Genomic DNA, 21,221 nt, shown 5'->3' with positions numbered 1-21,221 from the left:
AATAATAATAATAATAATAATAATAATAATAATAATGATAATAATGATAATGGCAATGAGGAAACAGCCAAAATCTTATGGAAAATCCAGAAACCAGCCACAGATAATGAAAAATATAAATAAAATAAAACAGAAATTATTAATCACGGGAGTCACATAAAGTGATATCCTCTCCCTAGAAGAGTCAAGGAGGATCGAAAAGATTGAGGCTGAAAACCAGAACTCCCATGAGAGAACCAACAAATGATTTGAAGAACCGAACTCGCTTAAAAAATAATAAAAAACAAAACAAAAAATAAATAAATGCCAAAACAAAGCAAAACAAACTGTTCAATAAATGATTTGGAATTAAACGACTCACATTAGTTGGTAGTAGTATCATATGGGTTAGGCGTCTGTACCAGTATTTTTTTAGCCTAAGAAATTGACTTCAGGTAGATGGGCTGTTACATCGCCTCTTTCCAGTCGGATGATTGGACAGTGTAGGATCAGGGCACCTGTGTTCTGAAGGGCTTCATTGCCCTTTGGGCAGATTGGGGAATTTATTTGTCTCCACCTGTGTTTGTTTACTGCAGTCCTGCAGTGTCTTGTTCTGATCCAGTTTGCGGATACCCACTGCTTCCTACTATTTATAGCAAAACCTGGGAGGCACAAAGTTGAGTCTTTAATGATGTTTCTCTCCTTTGGGAGTATTGTTTCTCCATTCCTCTTTCCATGTCTTAATTGGGTTGAAATTTCTTAGTTTTTGAGTTGTAGAAGGGTTTTTGGGACTTGAGTTTGGAAGTATCTGGGACATCTTTTAAATTTGTTGTATTGGTAAGTGTCCTTGACGTTTTGAATCCATTTTGAGTTGCTTCTCTCTCTCTTTATGAGGGGTGGTGCGATTATATTGGGTTGTCTTCAGACATCCTAAGATAATATGCATGGTTTCACAGTGTTTTTTATCAATTGATCTTGTGTGTTGGCTCAAAGACCATGCTGGGGCACAGCATTCTGCAGCACTGTAACAGACTGCTGTTGTTCTGAAGACTCTTAAAAAATACTGCAACCTTTGTAGGCTTATTGTCTTTAAGGTAAACAGATGCTGTAATAGTGTAAAATATTCTGCAGCAGGCATCAAAAGTGACAGAGAGTGCTAGAAATCTTAGGAGACTTGTCACTCAAATTCCAATGAACATAACTAAAAAAATTAAATTAAATTAAATTAAAATTAAAAAAAAAATATGTTGTATTGACGTCACACTAAATAGTTAGGAAGGGTCTAAAAGGATAGAAAGACAGAGAAAAAAGCACTAACCAGACTTTCATTGAATGTGAAGAGGACTGGAACCTTGGGGAGCATTATTACCACTGAAATTCCAGTGTATAAAATAATTATGAAGGATCAAGGATGGCGGGAGCTCATGAATACTTGGTGGATGGCAGTGATGAGGCTGGCTTTGGTGTTGTGGGAGGTCATGTTAATGATGCTCTTGACGCATGAACACACAAAGTAGTCCAGCGGGTTCAGGTTAAAGGGGAAGGGGGTCAGTGAGAGAAGGATACAAAGTCATAGGATTCCTTCTAAAACCAAGCATGGATCTCTTTGGATTTGTAGGCTGATACTGAGTCCTGCTGCCACACCCAGGGTCTGCCAGCGGCAACCTATTTGCACCAGGGGATCACCACACTCTTCAACACATCCAGGTACACTTTCATGTTAACTTCCAAGCCGACTTCAAAGATGTGAGGTTGCATGATGTGGCCCTCACTTGAAACCACACCAAAGATCATAACCGTGGCCAGAAACTTTGTTTTCAGCATTCTAGACATGTCCTAGTTATTCGTGGCAACGATTTATTTTGAGGGTGCTGACAATGGTCCTGTTGTCATAATTTGGATTGGTAGAGGGCATGTTGTACAGTGACGCATCTCCAATCTCGCTCATTGAACATCATGTAACTTTCAGACATGATAGATAGCTTTCATCGCTCTTGGGATTTGTACACAACTGGCCAACTAGTAGATGGTCTGCAACAAAAAGAGAAAACCGGTTTTCATCAAACAGAAATGGAATCATGTCGTCTTTTCTAGAAAAACGATTTAATCGTCCTCCTCTTGTATATAACTGAGATAAAAAATACAAAAAGGTATCTTCTAAGGTGATTCCCTATCACCACTACTGTTCATCATAGCCATGGTGCGCCTAAACAATATACTAAGGAACTGGAAAGCCGGACAAGTTAACTAATACAGATGAAAGAATCAACGACCTAATGGACATGAATAACCTAAAACTGTTTGCAAAAACTAAAAGAAAACTAGAGTCGCTAATAAAAACAATTAGAATCTTCAGCCAGAATATCCAGAAAAATTTGGTATGAAAAAGTGCGCACTACTCATCATGTGAAGAAGACAACTGGAAATAATGTAAGGGAAATAATGTAAAAAAATAATGTAAAAAAATATGTACAATAAATAATGTAAAACAAATAATGTAAGGAAAATATTGTAAAACAAAAAATGTAGGGAAAATAATGTAAAAGAAATAACGTAAAAAAAATAATGTAAAAGAAATAATGTAAAAGCAATAATGTAAAAGTAATAATGTAAAAAATATGTAAAAGAAATTATGTAAAACAAATAATGTAAGGGAAATAATGTAAACCAAAAAATATAAGGGAAATAATGTAAACAAAATAATGTAAAAGAAATAATGTAAAACAAATAATGTAAGGGAAATAATGTAAGGGACATAATGTAAGGGAAATAATGTAAGGGAAATAATATAAAAGAAATAATGTAAAAAGTAATATAAAAGAAAAAATGTAACAGAAATAATGTAAGGGAAATAATGTAAAAGAAATAATGTAAGGGAAAAAATCCAAATAAATAATGTAAAAGAAATAATGTAAAAGAAATAATGTAAAATAAATAATGTAAAATAAATAATGTAAAAGAAAAAATGAAAAAGAAATAATGTAAAAGAAAAAACGTAAAAGAAATAATGTAAAAGAAATAATGTAAAAGAAATAATGTAAAAGAAATAATGCAAAAGAAATAATGTAAAAGAAATAATGCAAAAGAAATAATGCAAAAGAAATAATGAAAAAGTAATAGTGTAAAAGAAATAATGTAAAAGAAATAATGTAAAAGAAATAATGTAAAAGAAATAATGCAAAAGAAATAATGAAAAAGTAATAGTGTAAAAGAAATAATGTAAAAGAAACAATGTAAAAGAAATATTGTAAAAGAAATACTGTAAAAAAAAATAATGTAAAAGAAATAATGTAAGGGAAATAATGTAAAAGAAATAATTTAAAAAAAACAACGTAAAAGAAATAATGTAAAAGAAATAATGTAAAAGCAATAATGCAAAACAAATAATGTAAGGGAAATAATGTACAGAAATAATGTAAAAGAAATGATGTAAAAGAAATATTGTAAAAGAAATACTATAAACAAAATAATGTAAAAGAAATAATGTAAGGGAAATAATGTAACAACATAATGTAAAAAAAATGTAAAAGAAATAATGTAAAAACAATAATGTAAAAGAAATAATGTAAGGGAAATAATGTAAAAGACATAATGTAAAAGAAATAATGTAAGAGAAATATTGGAAAAGAAATAATGTAAGGGAAATGATGTAAAACAAATTATGTAAAAGAAATAATCGAAAATAAACAATGTACAAGAAATAATGTAAAGGAAATAATGTAAAAGACATAATGTAAAAGAAATAATGTAAAAGAAATAATGTAAAAGAAATATTATAACGGCAATGATGTAAAAGAAATATTATAACGGCAATGATGTAAAAGAAATAATGTAAGGAAAATAATATAAGGCAAAAAATGTCAGAAAAAGAATGTAAAAGAAATAATGTAAAAGGAATGATGTAAAACAAATAATGTAAAAGAAAAAATGTAAAAGATATAATGTAAAAGAAATAATGTAAACAAATAATGTAACAGAAATAATGGAAGGAAAATAATGTAAAAGAAATAATGTAAAAGAAATAATGCAAAAGAAATAATGTAACAGAAATAATGGAAGGAAAATAATGTAAAAGAAATAATGTAAAAGAAAAAATGTAAAAGAAATAATGTAAAAGAAATAATGTAAAAGAAATAATGTAAAATAAATAATGTAAAAGAAAATATGTACAAAAATAATGTAAGGGTAATAATGTAACAGTAATAATGTAAAAGAAATAATGAAAAAGAAATAATGTAAAAGAAAAAACGTAAAAGAAATAATGTAAAAGAAATAATGTAAAAGAAATAATGTAAAAGAAATAATGCAAAAGAAATAATGTAAAAGAAATAATGTAAGGGAAATAATGTAAAAGAAATAATGCAAAAAAAATAATGAAAAAGTAATAGTGTAAAAGAAATCATATAAAAGAAATAATGTAAGGGAAATAATGTAAAAGAAATAATGTAAAAGAAATAATGTAAGGGAAATAATGTAAAAGAAATAACGAAACAAAATAATGTAAAAGAAATAATCGAAAAAAAAATTCTGCAAAGAAATAATGAAAGGAAATAATATAAGGGAATCAATGTGAAAGAAATAATGTAAAAGCAATAATGTAAGGGAAATGATGTAAAAGCAATAATGTAAAGGGAATAATTTAAAAGAAAAATGTAAAATAAATAATGTAAGGGACATAATCTAAAATAAATAATGTAAAAGAAATAATGTAAAATAAATAATTTAAGGAAAATAATGTAAAAGAAATAATGTAAGGGAAAAATGTATATAAAATAATGCAAGGGAAATTACGTAAAAGAAATAATGTAAGGTAAATAATGCAAAAGAAATGATGTAAGAGAAATAATGTAAAAGAAATAATGCAAAAGAAAGAATGTAAGAGAAATAATGTAAAAGAAATAATGTAAAGAAATAATGTAAAGAAATAATGTAAAAGAAATAATGTAAAGAAATAATGTAAAAGAAATAATGTAAAAGAAATAATGTAAGGTAAATAATGCAAAAGAAATGATGTAAGAGAAATAATGTAAAAGAAATAATGTAAAAGAAAGAATGTAAAAGAAATAATGTAAAGAAATAATGTAAAGAAATAATGTAAAGAAATAATGTAAAAGAAATAATGTAAAGAAATAATGTAAAAGAAATAATGTAAAAGACATAATGTAAAGAAATAATGTAAAAGAAATAATTTACAGAAATAATGTAAAAGAAATAATGTAAAGAAATAATGTAAAAGAAATAATGTAAAGAAATAATGTAAAGAAATAATGTAAAGAAATAGTGTAAAAGAAATAATATAAAGAAATAATGTAATAGAAATAATGTAAGGGAAATAATGTAATAGAAAAAATTTAAAAGAAATAATGTAAAAGAAATAATGTAAAAAACAGAATGTAAAAGACATTATGTAAGGACAATAATGTAAAAGAAATAGGGAAAAATAAATAATGTAAAATAAATAATGTAAAAGAAATAATGGAAAAATAATAATGTAAGAAAAGTAATGTAAAAGAAATGATGAAAGAGAAATAATGTAAAGTAATAATGTTAAAGAAATAATGTAAAAGAAATAATGTAAAGAAATAATGTAAAAGAAATAATGTAAAGAAATAATGTAAAAGAAATAATGTAAAAGAAATAATGTAAAGAAGTAATGTAAAAGAATAAATGTAAAGAAAAAATGTAAAAGAAATAATGTAAAGAAATAATGTAAAAGAAATAATGTAAAGAAATAATGTAAAAGAAATAATGTAAAGAAATAATGTAAAAGAAATAATGTAAAAAAATAATGTAAAGAAATAATGTAAAAAAATAATGTAAAGAAATAATGTAAAAGAAATAATGTAAAGAAATAATGTAAAAGAAATAATGTAAAAGAAATAATGTAAAGAAGTAATGTAAAAGAATAAATGTAAAGAAAAAATGTAAAAGAAATAATGTAAAGAAAAAATGTAAAAGAAATAATGTAAAGAAATAATGTAAAAGAAATAATGTAAAGAAAAAATGTAAAAGAAATGATGTAAAAAAATAATGTAAAAGAAATAATGTAAAGAAATAATGTAAAAGAAATAATGTAAAGAAATAATGTAAAAGAAATAATGTAAAGAAATAATGTAAAAGAAATAATGTAAAAAAATAATGTAAAGAAATAATGTAAAAAAATAATGTAAAAGAAATAATGTAAAAGAAATAATGTAAAAGAAATAATTTAAGGGAAATAATGTAAAGAAATAATGTAAAAGAAATAATGCAAAATTATATGTAAAAGACATTATGTAAAACAAATAATGTAAGGGAAATAATGTAAACCAAAACATATAAGGGAAATAATGTAAACAAAATAATGTAAAAGAAATAATGTAAAACAAATAATGTAAGGGAAATAATGTAAGGGACATAATGTAAGGGAAATAATGTAAGGGAAATAATATAAAAGAAATAATGCAAAAAATGATATAAAAGAAAAAATGTAACAGAAATAATGTAAGGGAAATAATGTAAAAGAAATAAATGTAAGGGAAAAAATGCAAAATAAATAATGTAAAAGAAATTATGTAAAAGAAATAATGAAGAAGATATAACGTAAAAGAAATAATGTAAAAGAAATAATGTACAAAAAATAATGTAAGGGTAATAATGTAAAAGAAATAATGTAACAGAAATAATGTAAAAGAAATAATGTAACAGTAATAATGTAAAAGAAATAATGCAAAAGAAATAATGAAAAAGAAATAATGTAAAAGAAATCATATAAAAGAAATAATGTAAGGGAAATAATGTAAAAGCAATAATGTAAAAGACATCATATAAAAGAAATAATGTCAGGGAAATAATGTAAAAGAAATAATGTAAAAGAAATAATGTAAAAGAAATAATGTAAAAGAAATGATGTGAAAGAAATAATGTAAAAGAAATAATGTCAGGGAAATAATGTAAAAGAAATAATGAAAAAGAAATAATGTAAAAGAAATAATGTAAAAGAAATAATGTAAAAGAAATAATGTAAGAGAAATAATATAAAAGAAATAATGTAAAAGAAATAATGTAAAAGAAATAATGTAAGAGAAATAATGGAAAAGAAATAATGTAAAAGAAATAATGTAAAAGCAATAATGTAAAAGAAATAATGTAAAAGAAATAATGTAAAAGAAATAATGTAAAAGAAATAATGTAAGAGAAATAATGTAAAAGAAATAATGTAAAAGAAATAATGTAAAAGAAATAATGTAAAAGAAATAATGTAAAAGAAATAATGTAAGGGAAATAATGTAAAAGAAATAATGTAAAAGAAATAATGTAAAAGAAATAATGTAAAAGAAATAATATAAAAGAAATAATGTAAAAGAAATAATGTAAAAGAAATAATGTAAGGGAAATAATGTAAAAGAAATAATGTAAAAGAAATAATATAAGTCATAGAACGACCCAACCAAACGGAGATGAGAGCACAAGGTGAAAATAACTACTACAAATATTTTGGAGTTCTTCAAGCAACCATTATGAAACCAACAGAAATGAAAGAAAAACAAGGAACTCTTAACTGAATTATAGAGTATAACCTAATTAGATGTATAAACAGATGGGCATTATCACTTGTAAACTGTTTATAGGTTGGAGCAAAGAATAACTAAGGCGTCTCGACTAGAAGACCAGAAAACTTATGACTATGCACAGTGCACTATATCCGAAGGATGATACTAGCCGACTTTATGTGAAAAGGAAAGACGGGGGAAGAGGGATGTTCTGTATAGAAGACTGTGTAAATAACACACACAAAAAAAATTAGAAAAATACAAAATACAGAACATTCTTCTGTGCTTTTGAATTGTGCACCTTTAATGTTTAATAGTTTAATAATTTAAACTAGGTGTACAAGTTAAGCAAATACTGAAGTTTGCATGTATTGAATGTGGTTTGACTGTGCAAAGAAATGTAAATCTTATTAAATACAAGCTGGTTTCCATGACAACAATGTTTTTTATAGACATGATGTAAGCATGTGAGGGAGGTCGGATGGTCTACAGAGATTTATAATTCTCTCTCTCTCTCTCTCTCTCTCTCTCTCTCTTTATATATATATATATATATATATATATATATATATATATATATATAAAAGTGAAAATGTATGTATGTATGTATGTATGTATGTATGTATGTGTGTGTGTGTGTGTGTGTGTGTGTGTGTGTGTGTGTGTATGTGTGTGTACATTTCCCTACCAAATAACTTTGTCAATTTTCTGTCTAGAGACTAGAGATTTAAGATAAGAGGTATTGAGACATGGGAAAATCTTTTTAATCGATTTTTGGTCATAAATTTGGCTGTCAAGGGGTCAAAGTTCAACGATTTAACGTTTGAAAACTCTACCGAACTCCTCGGCCAATTTTGGGTCTAAACACTTGAAATTTTAAATATAAGTTGCTTGGACATGGATCAAACTTTATTATTTGATTTAAGCCCAAAAGGGGTCCAAATTGGGGTCAAACTTAATTGAAATTTGACCTCTGCGGTCTCTACCAAATTACTCAGCCAATTTCTTGTCTGAACTTGTGAAATTTTACATAAAGGGTATTCAGAGATAGGGCAAGTTTTTTAATCGGTTTGGGTCGAAAATTTGAGCCGCCAAGAAATCGAAGTTCAAAAGATTTGATCTTTGCGGTGTCTAGCAAACTACTCAGCCAATTTTAGGTCTAAACATTTGAAATTTATACATATTCAGTAATAAAGCAAGCATTTTAATAAGTTTTTTAGGCGAAAATTTGGCTGCCAAGAGGTCAAAGTTGAAAGAGTTGACCTTTACAGATTCTACCAAATTTCTCCACCAATTTTGGGTCTAAAGACTTGAAATTTAAGATGAAAATAACTTGGACATGGGTAAAACTTTTTTATTTTGATTTGAGACCAAAGTAATAAATGTTAAGGGGTTAAAATTAGGGTCAAATTTCAAAACAATTTACCTCTGTGGTCTCTACGAAATTACTCAGACAATTTTTGATCTAAACATTTGAAATTTTACATAAAGTATATTCACATGTAGGGCAAGTTATGAACAGTACATAGGTGCCGAGCAAAGCCGGGCTGAGCTGCTACTATAGCTATACAAGTGAAATTGTCTGTATGTGTGTCTGTCTGTGTGTGTACATTTCCCTACCAAATTACTCTGTCAATTTTCAGTCTACAGACTCGAAATTTGATATCAGGGGTATTGAGATTTGGGAATAAACTCTTTAGTCGGTTTTCAGCCAGAAATTTGGCTGTAAAAGGGGTCAAAGTTGAACGATTTTACCTTTGAAAACTCTACCAAACTTGGACATGAATCAAACTTTTAATTTGATTTGAGCCCAAAACAATAAATGCTAACGGCTCAAAATTGGAGTCAAAGTTTTAAAAAATTTGAACTCTTAGCCAAACGGTCAAAGTTCAAAAGATTTGACCTTTGCGGTTTCTAGAAATCTATTCAGCAAATTTTGGGTCTAAACATTTGAAATTTTACATAAAGGGTATTCAGACATGCAGCAAGCTTTTTAATCAGTTTTTGGGCGAAAATTTGCCTGCCAAAAGATCAAAGTTGAAAGAGTTGACCTTTGCAGACTCTACCAAACTCCTCCGCCAATTTTTTGTCTAAACACTTGACATCTTAGATGTAGGTTACCTGGACACGAGTCAAACTTTTTAATAGATATACATACACATGCACACAAAGTTACGAACAGAACATTTTAGATTCCATGAGAAAAGTTTCTTTCTTAGAATTGCACGCCTGTCTTTCGTTTTCCTGCTTTCCAGCTGACTACAATATGGTTGTCTTCAAGTCCAATGTAAGCAAGTTCTTGATGAGCCGTTCCACTTAAGTATACAAATTTACCGAATTTCCATTACAAACGATTACTATATTGTCCGATTGACTACTGTACACTCTTTAACCCTTATCCTCGAGTGACCTTTTGGCCTTGATAAGTGGTGATGCCTATGTAAAAGAAACAAAAAATAAAACATCGGGCCCAAGCAAAGTTAGGTCAAATTGCAGATTTCGTATTCATTATTATAAAATTAATTTTCTATTGATTATTACACTGCACCTAATATATAGTAATGATTTCAAAACTAAAAAAAAAATGACTTGTGTGGTATCAGCTAGAATTTTTTCAACATTATCCGTTACCGAATAACATAAATTCATACGCATACAAAAACTGCAAAAATGACGTTGTTTAATTTATAACTTTTAATTAGCACATGCACAGAAAAAAAAACAGTATGGTCGAATTATGCATATGGTCGAATTATTTTTCTATTTTGATTCCATAGCAGCTATATTACCGGCTAAAAACCAAATTAAAAGTGTGCTCTAGGTCCAAATACTCTGTATATCAAATTTAAACCAAATATTCAGAGAGGAGTTTGATAGAAACTTTGCACACACATAAGGTCACACACACACACATACATGTATATTTCCGTATTCTAGAATGTTTTCATCTAAAATTCTATGCAATTATGCAGAATGTAAAAACTATACATAACTATAATTCAGTGTAATAGTGAAATGAAACCAATCATCTAATTAATTAATGCTCGTTTTTCAAAGTAATATACAAATTAGTTAACTTTCCTGTAGTTGCTCGAATATACATGACTAAGTATATAAAAAGTTCATTTTAATAATTTTTAAATAGAAAAAGTATACCGGATTAAAACTGGACTTCCACAAATGAATCTCCGTACTGTACAATGTGATGGAAAATGCTCGAAATCTACTTTATGTCCTCGTATGGGAGCCACTACTCTGCAAGCTGAGTCTCCACGTTTGCAGATGTCTTTGTGTCATGCTTTCGAGACATTGAGATTGTGACAGAGGCGCTCACATGTTACGAAAAAAATCACAAGGGCCAAAATCAACTGCAGCAACTTGATTGGTCTGCAGCTGGGAATGTGGAGTAATGTCACTACCCTCCCAGCTCCGTTCAGCCCGGACAGATGGCCCAGTTCGAGTTCTTGGCATATTGTCCAGGTACAGTGGAGGTATGTGCCATGTAGTCTTCCCTCTCGTCCTCTACCGACTTGCTGTACTTCTTTTGCCTGTGAAATAGCCAAAAACACTCAAACACCAACTGTCTTGGTTTCTTTGGGACAAGAAGAGGCATTGGGTTCGCAGACAGGTCAGTGTTCAAAGTCCGTGTGAGAGAGGCTTGGTAATGCATGCCCTACTTGAAGTGCTATTGAGACACCGAGAGGCTTTCTCGACCTCATTCTCAATCATTCAGTTGAAGGTTGTCGTGGGTCGAGGAGCGACATGCATTTCCCCAGAGAGTGCCATGCCATGCTCAAGAAGCCTCCAAGCTCCAGCAATCTCTCTCTGGCTTCAAGTAAAGAATTCCATATGGGGATTTGTGAGAGTGACCACTGTCAGATGATTAGGGTTGTTGAAAGAGGAGATCTGTTCCCAGTGGAGTTGGACGTCAGGTTCAAGTCATCTAAACAACTCTGAGTTTCCCTTGACCTGGCGATTGGCTCGCTATGCGTTACTCCTTAATGCCATACTACACAGTTTAAGATTAGTGGATTCACCCGGTTATCCCCGTTGTGGGATAACAGCAGAATAAATGCTGGAATACTTCAAAAACAGTGAACTCCGGAGGTACTGGTGACAACTCGTATCGATCCCAAGCATCCTCACCCACTGAGTGTATTGTAAGTCATCCACGCCGCCATCGCCATGGGATTGGAAGAAATGTATGGTGTTTCTCATGATTCTGGCTGTAGTGAAAATGGTAGTGTGAACGACGTGTCTGAAGACTTGAGCATAGAGCATGCGGTTCCTGGTCCCGTTAGACCCCAGACTCTTTAAAGTAAGCCTTCTTAGTTTCTTAGCTAGACAAGTGAATATACTCCCCTCCCGATAGGAAACCACCAAGACACCCCTTCTCCATTTTTTTCTTTTCACCTCTGGCCTCCCCTAAATTGCCCTTATCTTGGAAGGACATCACATACTCCACGACTCCTCCACTCTATCTTTTCTTTTCCCATCTAGATTTGAGTTCAACTTAGAGATTGACCTGCTTGTTTTCGGTTCCAGTCAAGCCGGAAAACAGTCGACAGTTTACCATGTAGACAGGGTTGGGAGGGTTTTCCTAACATCTGTTTGTACGTTTTGTTTTTTCCCACCCCACACTTCTGAAATTATTTTTATCAAAACGATTTATTTATGTTCATATTTATTTAGTAAAAAATAAATAAAAATATTAAAAAAATCGATTTGGGAATCTTAAGTAGAACAATCTTTGGAGTGAATGTGGTATTATAGTGATTGAAAATTCAGCCAGGAAAATGATAGACATATATAACGTAGAGTGATCGGAAGGATCATAGACCCCCCCCTCTCCAACACTTTGAAATGGCCTAGTGCCTAATTTATTTTCGTATTTTTCTGAAATAAGTGAATTTTTTTTTCAGAGTGTAGTATCTGTTCTAATGGTACGCCTAAGTTAAGTTGTTCTTGGTCAATGTAGGGGAAACTAATGTATACTAAGGCAATTTTTATTTTTGCCTACATCCAGAGTAACTCTTTTGTGGGAGCTGTTTTTCACCCAAATTAAAAACGACTTCACATATTGCTCTTGTGGGGAAGCATTTTAATAGTAATAGGAAAAGTAGACTTTCAATATTAATGTCAGAGCGAGAAAACGATCAACTTATATATATACACACTCGTGAACAAAAAAAACATGGTCCAAACAAATTTTATACATTTTATTGCACTAAAAGCTGTATTGAACAAAGAACAATTGAACAAGGAAACTTAAACAAGACTAATAACACAAAACAAGACATTTAATTTAATAAATGCTTAGAATGGAATCACATTCCCTTTTGATTTCTTTAAAAGATCAATCCTTTTAGACATGCTCTCAACCAAAGTGGAACACTGTTAAGAGGAGATGCTATTCAATTCGCTTTGCACAGCTTCCCACGGTTTGTCATTGTTCTCAAAAGTTCTTCCGGCCAATGCACGAGATATTATGGACCAAATATTCTCGAGTAGATTGACCTGGCCAAAATATCACATCAATTGAATTATCAGAAAACCATGTTTTGTGACTTTAGCAGTGTGTGCAGGGGCATTATCATATTGAAAAATAATGTTCTGGGATATTACCGTCTTCTAGATATTTGGTAACAGTCCTGTTTCTTATATTCGAATGTATTCCTTTGCATTGATTGACTTCTCACATCTAATAAGTTCCCCAACTCCTGCTGCAGTAAAAGTTTCCCATGCCATTATGCCACCATTCTCGTGTTTAACTGTCGATTTTATGCAACTGGACGGAAATTTTTCTCCAGTTCTTCGATTGCACCGTTCGGGAACAAATGGGAGCATCACTAACAAGACAAAATCTTGATTCATCTAACCAGAAAACATTCATGAACCAATCTGTATCTTTCTTGCCATAACACGAGAAAAATCTCTTTCTATCATTGATGTTCTTCTTAGATAAAAATGGCTTCTTTGCACACCTTTCAGAGGAAAATCCCATTTCTTCCATTTGTCTAGATATTGTATATCTAGCAAGAGAATTTCCATACCCAGTTTTGAATTCTTTGCTATGGTTAACATAAGTTTTCTTTCAATCCTTTAAAACAGTTAATTTAAGCCTGTGGTCGTCCTTCAAAGTGAATGCTCTGGGCCGCCAAGATCCAGATTTCCCTTTTACAAAGCGTTCGATTTCAAACCTCTGATCAATTCGCTTCACTACAGAAAGAGATGTTTTCACTTTTTCTTTTCTTAAAATATCAAAAATCTGCTTGTAAATCATTTTGGACTGGCTTAATTCTGCAATTCGTTTTTTTTTATATCCTCGCCAAGATGCGGTCTTACCATTTTTAGGATTAATTTTTCCACTCATTATTATATGCTATAATAATAATAATGATCTGCAAAATAGAAATTTGCAGTTAAAATTAACAAAAATTCATGGAAAAATATTGAAAAATCGATTTCTTCCTTCTTTCACTCTTGGCCCATTTTTTTTTGCTCATGAGTGTGTGTATGTATATATATAAGTATGTATATATATGTATGCATATATATAAGTCACCTTGTGTCTGCGTGTGTGTTCATTCCTCATAGGTTCCAAAATGGCTGAGGTTATCTTTTGCAAATTTCACACAAAGGAAATTTATATTTTTGGCAGTGTTCTTAGATATGCTTTGTACAGAAATTCATCCGATAAGTATGGAAAATTGAAAAATATCTGATTTTTGAAATAGTCTTTCTTCTTTTATAAAAAATAATTTTCACAGGGAAATATTTTACATTAGACTGTAAGGTATCTATAGACTGTTTTTAATATCAGCTGACATGATGTTGTAAACAAACATAGATCAAATTTGATGAACGACATCATCATCATCATCATCATCATCATCATCATCATCATCATCATCATATGAGCCAATAATAATAATAATAATAATAATAATAATAATAATAATAATAATAATAATAATAATAATAATAAATTTGTAGAGTAACACTCTCAGCTAAATCCCCATTCCAAAAATGAAATATTACTGATTACATGAGAAACCCTTAAAACACTTGACAGAGAGAAAAGCAATCATTTTAGTATTTAGAGTGGAAGACCAGTTCCGAATATAAATTTAACATAAAATAATCGTCATTTCTGAGCCATTCTAATTCCTTATGAATGTTGACTAAATTGTTTCCCACTAGCTTAAGTTCATTTGGCAACGTCGTAAAACCACTTGTAATCGCTTAAAAAGTAGATATCCGCCGCCAAATAAATCCACATAATTTATCTCTAATAGAAAAAAATATTTTGTTTTTGGTTAATTGCCCAAATGTTCCGAAACATTCTTGCGTGTTAACACTTATTATACGTATTTTACGTTAATTTTATGTGTGGAACTGATCATGCACTTTACATTTCTAAATAAATTGTTTTATATTTATTTGTTATAATGATGAGTGTTTATATAGGTAATGTTTTTATATAATTTTTAACGTGTAAAACGGTACTGCATTCTTATGTAATTATCAGTGTTTTTTCTTCTGTTTTCATTTTTCGCCAATTGCAATTATAACTTTTTGTTGTGAAAAGAAAAATTCGATTCTCCATTTTCTAGACCATTGCATGTAAACAATCTAAAAAATAGATTCGCATATAAATTTAACGTAAAATTGATCACCACTTTCGAACCAGACAGTGTTTTAAGAACATGTAACAGGTTTTGTTTGTTTTTAATTTTTGGCCATGTCCATGTTTCTGTTCATGTTCATGTTCATGTTCCTGGTTAAACTGTAGTATACAATATTTCATTGTAACAAGTCATAAAAACACGACCTCTTCCTACTAATAACCTTAAGTCCTGGTGATAATACGAAAAATAAAGCGATTACTTGTGGTTTTATGATTTTGCCGATTGGGATCAGTGTTAAAAATTTTGTTAACTGCTTTAAAACAATTAGAATGGCCCGGAAATGGGTGATCATTTTACGTTAAATTTATGAATTTAGGAAAATTAGGCAACGGAAAAAAAGGCAACAGAAGAAAGAGCAACGGAAAAAGGACCATTTTGGCCAGCTAGGAAAAAAAGGATAATTATTGAAATATCGATTGAAAATAAATTTTAGAACAGTTCTTGCTGGAGATATTGTTTTAAGAAGAAGGGCCCCAAACCCCCATCCCTCACCCTAATTTAAAAAAAAATTATTAATGTACTAATTGTTCTGTTTTATGTTTTCGAATTCGGAAAATTTTCTGTTGAACTCGAGAATCTGCACAGAATTTTGGTTGGAGGTTACATCGATCGAAATTTACACAAAATGTAGTATCTCCTCATTCAATGATCCTACTAGACCGAGGCAATTTTAATGTTTGTTCCGACCCAGGGTACTACTTTTTAAGAACTGGATATTCCCCACATTAAAAGACGATCTTATGTCTAACTTTACCCTCTAGGTGAGGCAAGTAAATAGGAACACTCAACATGAGAACAATAGTACGAAGCGTGTTCATAACTTATAAAAATCAATTTTATTTGGTTTTAAAGAACCCTTAACATTTTTAGATATTTTTAAATATAATTTTGGGGGAGCGGTAGCCGCTTTTTAAAAAGACTCTTGAACAACGAACTATTTTCAATCGGTACTTATAATTACCCTAAATTTATATGTGCGACATTTATAGGTTTTCGACTATACTGATTACGAAAATCTCATTTAAATTTGGTAGAGGCAAATAATTTTCGATGATTGGGGTGTCTATTCCGAAAGCCGTTCTTAACATGAAGTGGTTATTTGTCTATTCCGAAAGCCTTTCTTAACATTGGAAAGTTGGGGGTGTCTATTCCGAAAGCCGTCTTAACATGAGGAGGTCGGAGGTTGGCCACCAACAACAACCGTACTTTATTTTTTTAAGAGAAGGGACCTGCTTCAACCGGACCATGCCGGTTAACGGGTCCTGCTAGTTGTAAATAAATAGTAAAGTAAATTTTCTTCTACAAACCTGTGTTGCGTGTCATTTCTCACCACCCAAGAATATCACAGACAGAAATCAAGACCAAGCAGACATAACAAATTAAAACAAAGTAATGATACATGCACAAAAATATATATGAACGAAACTTTAAATAGTAAAAATAATAATTATGCACGCACACACACACACACACACACACACACACACACACACACACATGTATGTATATATAAACGTAACTCTGAGACATTGAAAAAAGGTATAATAAAAATAGGAAACGTGTTTGTGTTTGATTCTACGAACGTTAAAAGACTGTTATGAAGTAAGAACTCAAAACTTATGGGTTGCTTACCGCACTTTATAGTTAAAAGGAGATGCCAAAAACTTGCAGAACAACGAACTAATTTTTGTGTACAAATTTCTTTCAGTAACTATTTTTTATTTCATAATTGTGCGTGCTAATTGTTCATTTTAAATAAATGTGAGTCCTAAATTCTTTTGCCAACTTTTCGAAGTGTAAAAATAACAAAGAAATTTTTTGATTGTTGCATTTAGAGTAGAAAAAATATAAAAATATATTTTTGAATATTTCAGTAACAGAGCAGAAAGCAAGATTTTGGTCTCTTTCCCTTCCCCTCTCTTCAAACCCTATTGCTAAATTGCTTACTTATGGAAAAAAAACAAAATACTTAGAAATGAAATTCTTGTTCAAAATTAAGGAATTAGCCACATGAGAAAAATAAATAATTAGTGAAAATAAATCCTTTTGGAGGGGTAAGTATTAGTCGCCATGTAATATCTATGCATATATAAAAGTGAACGTGTCTGTGTGTGTGTTTGTGTGTGCGTCTGTGTGTGTGTCTGTGTACATTTTCCAACGCATTAACTCTGTCAGTTTTCAGTCTACAGACACGAAATTTGATATGCAGGATACTGAGATTTGGAAAAATCTTTGTGATTGCTTTTCGGCCAGAAATTTAGCTGTTAAGGAGTCGAAATTGAACGATTTGACCTTTGAGAACTCTACCAAATTCCTCCGCTAATTTTAGGTCTAAACACTTGAAATTTTAGATATCACTTCCTTGGACATGGATATAACTTAATAACTTGATTTGAGCCCCAGACAATAAATTTCAAGGGGTCATAATAGGGGTCAAAGTTAAAAAAATTGACCGCTTTTTTTTTTTTTGCTCAACATACACCTCCAAACACCTGAAAGATACCAATCATTTTTTTTGAAACAATGGGAGCCGCTGTCACAAAGTGTGGCAGGTAGGGTGAGTACGTAATGCCGTTCGTAATGGGCATGTGTAACAATAATAATGTTGTGTTCTCGTTTACTTTTTCTCTTTATTTGTTTGAGTGCTATTGGAAAACGGTAATTTTTTAAAAGAAAAATTATTTGCTGAAACTAATTTTATAAATAAATATATATGTGTGTATCTATGTATACGAGCACATTTAGCTGGTCATCCTCAGCACCATCGCTGTATATGAAGACTCGTTCGGTGGAGCGATTATTAACCTCCACATATCTCATCTGCAACAGTCCGAGATTTCCGATACGTCACATCTTTATTCATGCTTGTCACAATTACTTCATTTGCGGTCAGTTTGCACCCAGTGTCGGCTCCCAATTCGGGTCTAAGGTGATATAGAATCTCGGCGAGGTTTTCGCCTTCTCCATTTTGATGGGCAGGTGAGCCATGCTTTTTAGTGCCGCCCGTTGAATGTTTGCGAGAGTGGCTGTTGGATTAGAATCCATTAGCTGCCCTTTTTGCGTTTTTAACTCTACAGGGGCTGATGTTTTGGAGAGCCAGTGCCCCTATCGATCTACCCCTTGTTTTAGCTGTGCCCTCCATTCCGGAGCCCTGGTTAGGGAGTTTATTTAGGTAAGTGGGTTTCAAGGGTAGCCTTGTCTTTCTTTTTTCTGAAGTGAAGTTATTTAATTCTTCTTCAAGTGGCCATTGCCCGTCTCGTTCTGGCCTTTTATGGCTGAGGTGCCCTTATTGCAGCCTTGCCAGGACACACCCACAAGGCTTGTATCTTGTATATTGCGGCTGCTATGAGGTTCGGGTTTGGGTGCCCTGGATCTGGTTGACGCCCCTTCGTTCCTATTGCCCGTTGGCGCTGTAATTTGGTGGGTTATTGTTGACGATAGCCTGCTCCTTCGTGTGGCCACTTGGGGATCACTCGTGGGGTTTTTCGCTTTGCCTTAGCTTTTTTAATTTTGAATAATTAAAAAAATAATGATTTTTGGATAGTTGGGACGTGCATCTGTGTCTTCGATGTATCGACTTCCCAAGTGAGAACTCCATCATCGAACAAAGCTACAGAACCGTAAAGACCATCGCAGCTAGGTAGCAATGTAGAGTATCTGAGGCGGTTTACTAGTACAACGTCACCCCAAAGATTATGTTTAACCTTCCATAGCACCGACCGACGCATTGCACAGGTGTATCATGTCAGGGCGAAGAACATTAAAGCAAACTCACTGCAACCGGAAGTGATCGGAGAGAGGTTTAAGAAGGAAGATGTCGTTTAAGTCAAAAACCGCCCCCCCACCGCGGCGCAGTTTCCAAGAACTGGCCACCCTCCTTCCTTTAGCAAATCCAGTACCTTCGCGATACTCTGCGCGGTTCTGATAAAAATGTACGAGCGTCACATCTATGGTCAATTCATACTCTTTCACTAGTTATTGCAAAGTTTTCAACCCTCGCCCAATCAGCATCTCGGCAGTAGCCTTTGAATTCACCCGTTCCTTCCCAGTCAAGGCGTAAGAAATCCATCGCTGCATGCGCGTCGAATCAGTGACCAAGTGTAATGTCATCGCCTACCACTGGAGGGTCAAGTTGACCACAGAGAACGCTGGGTCGAGCTCGGCTAAATTTCGGCTAAATTTATATGTCTGGCATCATCGGTCAGATGCAGCCAGCACGCATCTTTGATAGCATGTCTGCTTGCCTCCAATGCTACTCCCATAGCTACGGAACTCGTATAATCTCGCTGCCAGTCTCCTCCGACAGGGTTCTGCTCTCGTACCCTGCTCAGCATCTCTGCTAATATGCTACAGAAAGAGGGGTCTTCAATCTCGCTGTCCCATCCCTTAGTGTCTGCAGTCGCCAGGTGCTTGTCGAACCCGACTACCACTTTGAGTCATCCACACGCGGGAAAATGACTAACAAGTTCACCAGACAGGGAAAACATGATCGGACGAGTCAGCATATCAGGGATTTCAGGAATCTAATTTCCTCTTTTCTGTCGGAGGATACCGCTTTCTTCCCAGACCTGAAAGCCAAGAACTCTTGCTCCATCTTTTAGTCGTACCAGATCCTTGCAGACCAAACCGAAGTTGAAAAAATGTTGGCGCACACGCAACGTAGAGACTAAACTTTCATTGATGAAAATGTCATCGGTTTATGTTGACATGCCACGCTCGATTGTGTGGTCTTGCGATATGATGGCGTCTGTAACAGATTTCATAATGAGGCGCCACGTTGAGCCCAAATCCTAACTACGGGAGACAAAGGCACTGGCCCTTAAAAAGAACAGTTTGAAATAGCTAAAGTGCCTCGTCGACGTGGATCTGAAGGTATCTCTTCCATAAATCGAGAAGTAACACACCAACTCCTTGTCGCCACCGTTATTTTAGCTTTTGTGCACATACTTCTGCGCTGGCAGTGAATGCATTTACGAAACCATTTAATTCACGGTTGTCCAACACTGGACGTACTTTCTGCTTTTGCTCCTGCACGACCATCATTAAATGAATCAAGCCATTAGTAGGCCCCAGTTTCTTCTGGGGATGTGGAATCAACCAGCTATTTGTGATTCAAAGTTCCAGCTACTTATCGTACGCCTATCTAATGTTATCAGGCATCTTGTACTCTGCAGCCTTATTGAACCAATTCCTACCTGGCGGGCCACACTCTCATCAGTATCAAAGGAGTCATCGAAATCGGGTTCACTAATATACAGTATGCAGCCTTATTGAACCAATTCCTACCGTAACATCCCCCAACACTCGAATTGTGTCGATTCTAAGCAGCAACTCGTAACAGACCGGATTCCCACGCGCTACTAGAACGTTAACTTTGGCCTGAACACCTCCATCCGTGAGGATCGATGCAATTCCGACTCCACAGCAAGCCTGAGAACTCTATTAATCGTCCGAATTATTATTTATTGACCGCTCCATATCCGGCATCGATACACGCTAACTATTGACTGGGAACACTCGGTGTCGATGAACGCCAAGCACCGTAAACCATCGATTTCCACGTCAGCAATGCTGCATTTATTGATCGACCTGGGGGCAAGGATAGCAACGGTACATTGTCCCTACACTCGTTTCTCGAACAATTCTGCAACGATAACAGCGTATTCGTCCTCCCACTCTTTGATCATTTGTGTCCCCTGTATTACTCCGGCTTCGGCAACCCCTAGAGATATGGTTAGGTCCATCACATCTGTAGCATGTTGGACCCTTTGTTGGTGATTCGGATGCTTTTATAACTGCTGTGACTGGTCCCGTGTATTTCAAGATGTTTCAGGATCTGGCTATTACTTTGTCTAGACCAAATGTATTAAGCCTTGAAGACGCTCGTAGTAGCAGACTGGTGTCGTCTGGAAAACCTGTCAAAAAGGTGTATCCTAGAATGCGATTATTTGCTTCAACGAACGGTAACGCCAGCCTCCTCAAGTCAGCCAGTCCACCATTTCGCCCGGCTTTAGCCGTC

The 21,221-nt window shown here is 32.8% G+C and overlaps 2 protein-coding genes across 8 annotated transcripts in view; one reads left to right on the top strand and one right to left on the bottom strand.

Moving 5' to 3' along the window:
• LOC145277520 (uncharacterized) overlaps nt 1–21,221 on the bottom strand; it is a 156,582-nt gene that overhangs the window by 58,401 nt on the left and 76,960 nt on the right. The window contains exon 1 of one of the 6 annotated variants that reach the window (XR_013868151.1): nt 362–5,024. The exons of 4 other annotated variants lie outside the window; for them this stretch is intronic. The gene's annotated coding sequence lies outside the window, so the exon portion shown is untranslated. Of the gene's footprint in view, nt 1–361; nt 5,025–16,509; nt 16,533–21,221 lie in introns of those variants that run through there. One more of the 6 variants, XM_080128953.1, reaches the window with a different exon arrangement.
• Nucleotides 1–21,221, top strand: part of LOC145277522 (uncharacterized) — an 83,070-nt gene that overhangs the window by 10,332 nt on the left and 51,517 nt on the right. The gene's annotated exons all lie outside the window — the stretch shown is intronic.

This window comes from Euprymna scolopes, chromosome 6 (genome assembly GCF_053919585.1).
Source record: "Euprymna scolopes isolate OS-2025 chromosome 6, ASM5391958v1, whole genome shotgun sequence".
In the NCBI taxonomy this organism is placed as follows: Eukaryota; Metazoa; Mollusca; class Cephalopoda; order Sepiida; family Sepiolidae; genus Euprymna; species Euprymna scolopes.
Note: the sequence above shows the minus strand (reverse complement) of the source record. Positions and strands in the feature narration are given on the sequence as shown.